The sequence below is a fragment of the Notolabrus celidotus genome, unplaced genomic scaffold (genome assembly GCF_009762535.1).
Source record: "Notolabrus celidotus isolate fNotCel1 unplaced genomic scaffold, fNotCel1.pri scaffold_89A_arrow_ctg1, whole genome shotgun sequence".
Lineage (NCBI taxonomy): Eukaryota > Metazoa > Chordata > Actinopteri > Labriformes > Labridae > Notolabrus > Notolabrus celidotus.
The window spans coordinates 75001-83920 of NW_023260447.1; positions in this window are offsets into that span (position 1 = coordinate 75001).

Genomic DNA, 8920 nt, shown 5'->3' on the forward strand with positions numbered 1-8920 from the left:
ACTCACGACCTCGGCAGCAGGGAGACGACGGACGGAGAGACACGGCGATCGTTCAGGACAAAGAGACTCAAAGGAAATCCAGATCTTGATGCACTGAGGTCATGATGCTGGTCTAAAGATGGTGGTTATCTGAGACTGATGTTTGTCCTTTTCTTTAAAGGAGAAGATCCCTCCTTCTCTCACCGGCGTCCTCATGAGAACAAACCTCAGTGAGGCTCAGAGAGAGGAAACCTCATGTCTCCCTTCTTACAGCTCACACAGTCTTTGTGGAGGTTTACCTGAGGAACCTGAGCGCTGTGACTTTAAATAAGGTACAGGTGAGTCCCTGTAGTCTGACGGTCCGGCTCTAAGACTTAAACAGAGATTTTAAAAATAAACAGAGTTTCTGTAAAAGTGGAGGACTGACACGTCTGCAGCGTGTGAGCGTGGGCTGGATGTCTCACCTTCTGTTCTGAGCAGAGATCTCACGCTGCAACACGTCTATTACAGACCTGGCGGCGTGTCACAGAGCTGTGATGTCACTTCCTCCGCCTCGACCACGCTGCATTAATTACCACCTGAGAGATCCTGCGTTCTCATGGAAACCCTGATCTAAATGAAGGATCATCAGTTAGAGTCTGTCTGTGTGTGTGTGTGTGTGTGTGTGTGTGTGTGTGTGTGTAGGCTAAATGGAGTTTAATGTTTTTATACAAAAGAAGAGAAAAATAAATATGAACACCTGAAAGGTCCTGAGTCTCCTCCTGTGATTTATATTTTAATAACTTTATAATCTTGTTTCTGTTCGGCTCAGATTAAAGTCAGACTGGAGGATTATCATCCTGTTGAACAGCTCTGATAGAAATCTTTCTTTCTTTTTATCTTTGCCTTTTCTGAGCCTTCAGCACGCCCCAAAACTCACCAAAAGTTGCACACTCATCAGGATTGGCGAAGATTTTGATATTTTGATGGTCCCGTGCAACAAAATCCCCAAAATGTCTCAATAGCGCCCCCTTCCTTCCAGCACCACACCTCCTTAACACGGTTCAACCTACATGCATGACATTTTTATCCTGTATCTATCAGGCCAACACGTACAAAAAAGATTCCTGATGTCATGGTGAAGTCCCAACAGGAAGTCGGCCATCTTTTCTTCTCTAAAGGTACGTATTTAAGAGATCTTGCCATCGGCCTTTTCTCTGATCAAGTCCAAACCATGCACACTCTGTAGTAAACACATTGAATATTCAATATTGTTAAAGGGATACCGTTCAGATTAAAATTGTGGGCGTGGCAGAGTTTCAGGTGGTGCATCAAACGCACATGTCTCCCCATTAACAGGAAATTGATTTTTGGGGCTTTAAGTGCACAAAATCTGACCAAATCCAACACACTCATCAGGCCTGGTGAAAAATGTGCTTTTCTTTGGATCTCACAAAAAAACATTCTAAAAAATGTGCTCAGTAATGGCCCCAAGAATTTTCAAAAATCCCTCTCCATAGAGGCTTCTTGGAGCTACATGTACGATTTCAGACATGCATATTCATGGCATCAAGACGCACCAAAAAGCCTCTTACACCCATATCTGAAACTCAACAGGAAGAGCTGTTAATATGAATAATGGCGCCCAAATAAGGGGGCATATTTTAAGATCTCAGCCTAGGGTTTTTCTTCAATTCAGTCCAAACCACGCACACTCTGTGGTAAACACACTGAACATTCAAAACTGTTCAAGGTATACCGTTCAGATTAAAATTGTGGGCGTGGCCGACTATCAGGCGGTGCGTCAAACGCAGACGTCTCGCCATAAACAGGAAATAGATTTTGAGGTTTTTAAAATGCAGAAGATCTATTCCTTGAGCCCATTTTTACAGATATTTGCAGCTTAGAAATTTTATTGCCTGTAATACTGACCTCTTTCCCTCATGTCCATCTCCATCCCTTTTGGATGAAATTTTTAGTCATAGACCAGATTCAAAACGAGTTATTAGTATAATCTATCAGCTGTTGAACACTTATAAGCTCATGTCTCTGGAGTCACTCAAGAATAAATGGGAGGGTGATTTAGGTCAACAAATGTCAGAAGAACTGTGGCAGAAAATAATTGACAGAATCTGTTCTTCTTCTATTTGTCTTAAACACGTAGTAATTCAATTTAAAATTGTACACCGTCTGCACTGGACTAAAGCAAGACTTTGTAAGATTAAGACAGATCTTGATCCCACATGTGACAGATGTCTACAAGAACCTGCCACTCTCATGCACATGTTCTGGACTTGTCCAAAACTGAACAGTTTTTGGGAGTCCATCTTTAACACCTTGTCAAACGTTTGTAACACCTCATTAGAACCATGTCCTTTTCTAGCCCTGTTTGGAGTGACTCCGGGGATCATCGGTTTGACTAAACAACAGACCAACATGATAGCTTTTTGTACTCTCTTAGCCAGAAGGATGATATTGCAAAAGTGGAAAGAACGATGGCCACCTGTATATGGACACTGGGTAAGAGAGGTCATGTACTATGTCCAACTCGAAAAGATAAGATACACTATAAAGGGGTCAGTTAAGAATTTCTTTGACACTTGGCAACCTTTCTTGACTTTCTTTGAGACTTTAAGTGCTGACGAAATTGATCTTAGTGTGTAATGTGTAGATGTATGTGTATGTGTATATTGTGTAGGTATGTATGTGTATATACAGTATATGTAGGAGTGTTTATGTTTTGTTATTATTATTTTTACATGTATGTATGTCTTGTCTTTTGATTTTTGGCAAGTATGTTCTGGTACTGGTAATGAGACGTGGGGGGGAAGGGGAGAAAAACGAAAAAAGTTTGTACGATGAAAATGACTGTTTACTTTTCTTGTAATATATTAATAAAAAGACCTTGATCAAAAAAAAAAATGCAGAAGATCTCACCAGCAGGTCCCGAGGACTCTGTTCCTAACACATGGACATAATAACATGATGTGATTGATCAGCGTTGTTACCTGTGTTAATGACACACTGTGTTTCTGAAAGAACAAAGGGCGACAGGTGAACAATAAAACTGTTTTATTAATAATAATAATAATTTTTCCACCACAATAAAATTTAACAAAGGCTCACTAGAAAAAGTGTCAACTTCTGTGTTCTGTACAGTAGATACAGTACATTGTAAAACTGGCCTCGACGTGGCACAGCAGCGCATTCAACCCAAAACTTTATTATTCAAACATTTCTTTATTTACACATTAAATCCACGAGAGACCGGCCGGCAGACCGAACACAGCTCCACGCTGACCTCCAGTGACCTCCTGATACACGCCCAGCGGCTAATGAGCTGGTAGGCTAACTGGCTAGCATGTTAATGAGCTAGCAGGCTCGTTAGGCTACAGCAGAAACTCTTCTTCTTCTGTTGTTTATGCTACCGAGAGGTCGTTACAGACTTCCTGTTCCTGGAGGACTGCAGCCGATACGTGTTCTCCTTCGCTCCGTTCGTCTGACAGGCGGCGTCTCCTCCGATCGCCGCTTCGTTCACTTACGTTTACTTCCTGTCCCAACATCCACTTCCTGTTTGAGCAGCTAGCTCTCTGCTAGCTTTGTAAAGGAATGCACTTTGGTAGATTCAACCAAATGCCCTGGGTGTTAGTCACAACAATGACAACAACAATAATAATAATAATAATGATAATAACTGAGCAGTCTGAGGTACCAACATGTCAAAGAATGAAACCACGTTAATGCTAAGCTAACAGCTGGCAGGAGCCCCTCGGTGCGGCTACGACGCAGCTGTAGCTAGCAGGTAAAAACTCGCTAGGTGCTACTAGCAGTCAGTTAGCAGTAGGCTAGTGTTAGCTTCACTGTAGAGGAAACGTCAGTGCAGCAGCTAGCGGCTGGACGCTAGCGGTCAAATCGGCTAGTGTTAGCTTCGCCCTGTCGTCAGCAGGTGGCGCCCGTTTGTCCCGAGGCGGCGAGGGCGACAGTTGGCTGATATGTGTCTGTACATTGTGCAGCCATGTTATAAACCCCCTCACCCCAACACACACACACACACGCACGCGCACACACACACTCGCATACACACACACACACACTCACACACACACACGTGTTGATTGGTTTAAAGCTACCATGTGTGGTCGGTGCGTCGCCCGGCCCTGACGGCTCTGTAAACACGACTGAGGCCCAAAATGAAAAGACGTGTTCGGAGACGACGATAAACACGACGAGTCAGACGTCGTCAAACTTTAAGAACAAATATTAAAAGTTCTGATTTAAAATCGTGACTTTAGAGAAAGTCAGACTTTAAGTCAGGACGTTTTGTGATCTGAGTGAAGAAAGAACCTAAAGGTCACAATAAGACGGTGACACACATTTAAACAGACGTCCGGCTGAGTTTGAGTTATAAAGTGAAAATGTTAATAAAATGATTTATTGAACTAAAGAAGGACATCATTATTTAAATTGAGGCCTTGGCATAAAGAACCCTGCGTGTGGACTCAGTCCCTCATGTTTATAAAAGTCTCTAAAGGACAGATCCTCTGGTTTGGCCTCTCTCTCAGGACGTTTGCATAAAGACTGAATGAGATGTTGGCACCGTGTCACCGGACTCTGATAAAATCACTCTGTATTCACGTCTTTAATATATCTGTTATCCAGTCCTTCTGTTTGTTTTAAGATATGATAAATATTAAAAACTGGACGCTCACAGGTCCAGGACGTCTTCAGGACGCCTTCAGGACGTCTTCAGGACGCCTTCAGGACGATCCTGTGAACGCCTGACAGACTCGTCTGAGGGTTAAATAAAAACAGCAGTGGTTGTTCTTTAAAGTCCTGACTGAGCTCTGTGTCTCGATGGTCACGCCGCTCTGAGGGTCAGGGGTCAAAGGTCAGACAGTTAACATGGCATCTTTGGGCTTTGCTGACAGGAACAAGGAGCCAATCAGAACGCAGGCTTTGGCCACGAAATCTCACTTCATGACATCATTGTGAGCGGCTCTAAAAAAACGTGACTTTAAAAAGACACCTCCGCTGTAACGAGGTGTGTGTGTGTGTGTGTGTGTGTGTGTGTGTGTGTGTGTGTGTGTGTGTGTGTGTGTGTGGGGGGGGGGCGTGGCATGGCGATGAGATACTGAAGGCACAAAGTTACGACTCAGCACTCGTCTCACTAAAAAAATTACAAAATTAAAAAACACAATCAACCAATCAAATCTTTAGAAAACAAAAACATCAGAGAGGACCGCCCCCTCCTCACATCCTCCTCCTCCTCCTCTTCCTCAGTGTTCAGTTACTTCCTGATTCCTGTCTAGGTCCAGGAGGGGGCGGAGCTTCCCCTGAGATGGGCGGAGCAGGTAGTGTCTGTGTGTTTCATCCGTTCACCGTCACGGTCGTCCTCTTCCTCCTGTGCTACATTACATCAACAGTGACCAACTTCCTCCTCTTCATCCTCCTTCCTCCTCCTTCATCCTCCTCTACTTCCTCTTCCTCTTCATCCCAGCGTGACTCATCTTTATGTGGGTGGAGCCAAACTGCAGAGTGTGTTCAGATACGGTTGTGTGTGTGTGTACTTAGCTATATATATTTATATATATGTGTGTGTGTGTGTGTGTGAGGGAACAAGCTTTGAAAAAAACAAACATTGCACATACACTCTGCTACACACACACACACACACACACACACACACACACACACATTCAAGTATACCTTGTGAACTGAACATTGTTGATTTGTTGATTAGAATAAATATTAATTAAATTGTTAAATAAATAAGAAGCCCCCCCTCCCCCCTCCCCCCGATGACTCGATCACATGATTTGATCCTTTTTTAAATCCTGCTCTCAGATTCAAACATTAAGTCACTTCATCAGATCATTTTTAACTTTTTTTTCAACTGTTTTCTTTTTTTTTTTAAAGTCTAATTTAATCTTTTATCACTTTTCTTATTAAAGTTGTAAACACACACCGGAGAGAGAGACAGAGTCTATATCTGCATTTGAGGAAAACGGTCAGATGTAAAGAATTAAAGTCAAAGATAATTAATGTAAGGATATTTATGAATTTGGATTTTAAAAATTAATAAAAGGGGAAAATGTTGAACCTTTTTTTTTGCTTTTTGAGAATAAAAATGTTTCCTAACGTCTCTCCTCTTGTTTTTATTTTCTCTACATGACGTACGGTCGCCCTGATGGCACTTTATTTTAACTAACTGAAAAAAATAACTCATGAAATGCAAAATTAAAAAACAAAACAATTTTTTACACAATAAAAAATATTTTGCTGGACGAAAAAAAATAATAATAATTTGTTTTTACATTTTAAAATAGTTTAAAAATATTGTTTGTATATTTTTTTTATTATTAATTAATATTATTTTATTTACAAATTTAATAAAAAAAAATGTTGCATTTTAAAATAGTTTAAAAATGTGTATTCATTTGATTGAATATTTTTGTTGTGGTCATGAAATGTTTGTTCTTTTGACCTTCTGGGCCACCGTACCCCAGACCTTAACTTTGACTGAATTCAAACATTTCCTCTTTTTCCTCAAAATGCAGAATATAAATCTCCCTCTGTTGTATTTTTATCGCCTCACGCCTCGCCCTAATCTATCTTAAGACCGGCTGTCAGGTGAACCATTGTTGTCTGATATAATCGGGGTCACAGTCACACCAGGAAGTGTCCTGTCGCAGTGATCCTTCATGTGATGTGGAGATTACACGCCGCTGTGGCAGATAAAGACAGATAAAGCTGGGCGTACTGGCTGATCCAGTTTACACCAGCAGGAAGGAGCAGACTGTCCCAGCATGCACTGAGCCTCTGCCTCCAACGCATGCAAACAACGACACTCTTTAACATTTATCAGGAGAATTAAAATCAGATCTTTTAAAATCTATGAAACATTTTAAATTTAAACTTTCAGGTTATTTTAAAGCTCCAGTGGGGAGTTTTTCTTTACTCCACAGACTCACTGAACACTGATGCTTCTGTGTGACCTGTAAGATAATAATGATCCAAACAGACTGATCATAGAGAGCAGGAGGACAGCTTCATGAGTTAACAGGACAAGATTAGAACCATGTCACTGCTTTGTCCACAAGGGGCGCCAAAAACAATGCAACCTGAAAAGTTCCTGACTGGAGCTTTAAATCTGGTTTGATGAGCTGCTCAGTAACCTGGCCTCACTGGACAGGTGTGTACAGGAAGTGTGTATAAGTGAATCATGTTAATGATGTTAAAAAAGAGTCTTTGTGGAGATTCTGTCTGTTTATAAACACAGATTACTGCTGAGTCAGCACTCGGCTTCCTGCTGAGTCAGCACTCGGCTTCCTGCTGAGTCAGCACTCGGCTTCCTGCTGAGTCAGCACTCGGCTTCATGCTGAGTCAGCACTCGGCTTCCTGCTGAGTCAGCACTCGGCTTCATGCTGAGTCAGCACTCGGCTTCCTACTGAGTCAGCACTCGGCTTCCTGCTGAGTCAGCACTCGGCTTCCTGCTGAGTCAGCACTCGGCTTCATGCTGAGTCAGCACTCGGCTTCCTACTGAGTCAGCACTCGGCTTCCTGCTGAGTCAGCACTCGGCTTCATGCTGAGTCAGCACTCGGCTTCATGCTGAGTCAGCACTCGGCTTCCTGCTGAGTCAGCACTCGGCTTCATGCTGAGTCAGCACTCGGCTTCATGCTGAGTCAGCACTCGGCTTCCTCCTGAGTCAGCACTCGGCTTCCTGCTGAGTCAGCACTCGGCTTCCTGCTGAGTCAGCACTCGGCTTCATGCTGAGTCAGCACTCGGCTTCCTACTGAGTCAGCACTCGGCTTCCTGCTGAGTCAGCACTCGGCTTCATGCTGAGTCAGCACTCGGCTTCCTACTGAGTCAGCACTCGGCTTCCTGCTGAGTCAGCACTCGGCTTCCTGCTGAGTCAGCACTCGGCTTCATGCTGAGTCAGCACTCGGCTTACTGCTGAGTCAGCACTCGGCTTCATGCTGAGTCAGCACTCGGCTTCATGCTGAGTCTGACATGTAAACACACAAGTAGGTTAATCTCGTAATGACGCCCGAGGGCAATTTAGACTTCCAAATTCCCCTGACCTTTGACCTGTGAGAGGACGGGGAAGCCAAGTCACAAATACAGCGAGCGCTCAACGCGTTCCACTGACCCAGCGGCTGTTATAAATACTGGATTCTGATTGGTCAGAATCCAGATAACAACTGTGATTAACTCTCAACAGGAGAAGCAACCAGGCGTGTTTCACCTCTGCCTGTTGACACTGTGGCAAACATCATTACTTCCTGTCTCAGGTCGGTCGTGAGAGCTGGGGAGTCGTGCTCACCCTGTCAGGACTCTAATCTGCCTCACCACCCGCTCACTGGACTAAAACCTGGATTCAGACTCAGGTTATGGAACATTTGAGTGTTAGCTTCGACCAACACAAACATCACTCTCCACCATGTCTCCAGCATCGTTTAAAGTTCCATTAAAAGCCTTTTTTTTTAATTATTAAGATGCTAACTCTTCGCTGCACCCTGATGTGACCAGACCCCTTTCTATGATATGATCATTACCTCATGAGTGTTTTAGAGGATATGTTAAATGTTAAATATGTTTTGCTTATTAAACTCTCTCAGACGTTAAAATACAGCGCTAACGCCATGCTAGCTTCTACCTCCACTTCCTGGTTGGATCGTCGCTCCGACTTCCTTTAACTCAGATTTGAATCCCAGGATTCGTTCAGACTCTTGAGTCTGAGTTATAAAGGTGACGAGGACTCTCTCTGATGTTTGAGGTGCCTTCAAGCTCTCGCCGAGTCAGACGGCGTCCTCGCTGTTTGTACACAAAGAGACGTTTAAACCCTGAGAGCCGTGAGGATGAGACCGTCTGTTAGTGTGAACACACGGCTCTTTAATGTGTTACCATGAGGAGCCCTTTGATTTCAACATGACGGCCGATCCTGCTCCGATGTCTCCGTTTG